The sequence below is a fragment of the Calidris pugnax genome, unplaced genomic scaffold (genome assembly GCF_001431845.1).
Source record: "Calidris pugnax isolate Ruff unplaced genomic scaffold, ASM143184v1 scaffold24, whole genome shotgun sequence".
NCBI classification, from domain to species: domain Eukaryota; kingdom Metazoa; phylum Chordata; class Aves; order Charadriiformes; family Scolopacidae; genus Calidris; species Calidris pugnax.
This window is the reverse complement of record NW_015090922.1, coordinates 8,067,085-8,067,339: the sequence shown is the minus strand read 5'-3', so window position 1 is coordinate 8,067,339 and position 255 is coordinate 8,067,085. Positions and strand designations below refer to the sequence as shown.

Here is a 255-nt window from a genome sequence, read left to right as displayed (position 1 = left end):
CTTAATATTCCGCCCGCTCCGCCGATGTTGTGCTTGGCTCCGGTGGGACCGCAACTCACGGCTTGAAACCGGAGCCAATTTTCTGTCTTAAGTCTCGCAGTGTTTTGACTGGAGGCAGATCCAGTTCAGTCCGATCGGGGCTGGTGGAAACAACTACCTAAGTCTCTGCCGTCTCGTTTCCTTCGGGAGGGGAAGAAAAGAAGAAAGGAACGCGGTCCCCGGCTGCCGGGCGTGCTCTCTCTCTCTCTCTCTCTC

At 56.5% G+C, this 255-nt stretch overlaps 1 protein-coding gene across 1 annotated transcript in view; it reads left to right on the top strand.

Annotated features, from left to right (window-relative positions):
* Nucleotides 1-255, top strand: part of SERTAD4 (SERTA domain containing 4) — an 8,127-nt gene that overhangs the window by 635 nt on the left and 7,237 nt on the right. The window lies entirely within an intron of this gene.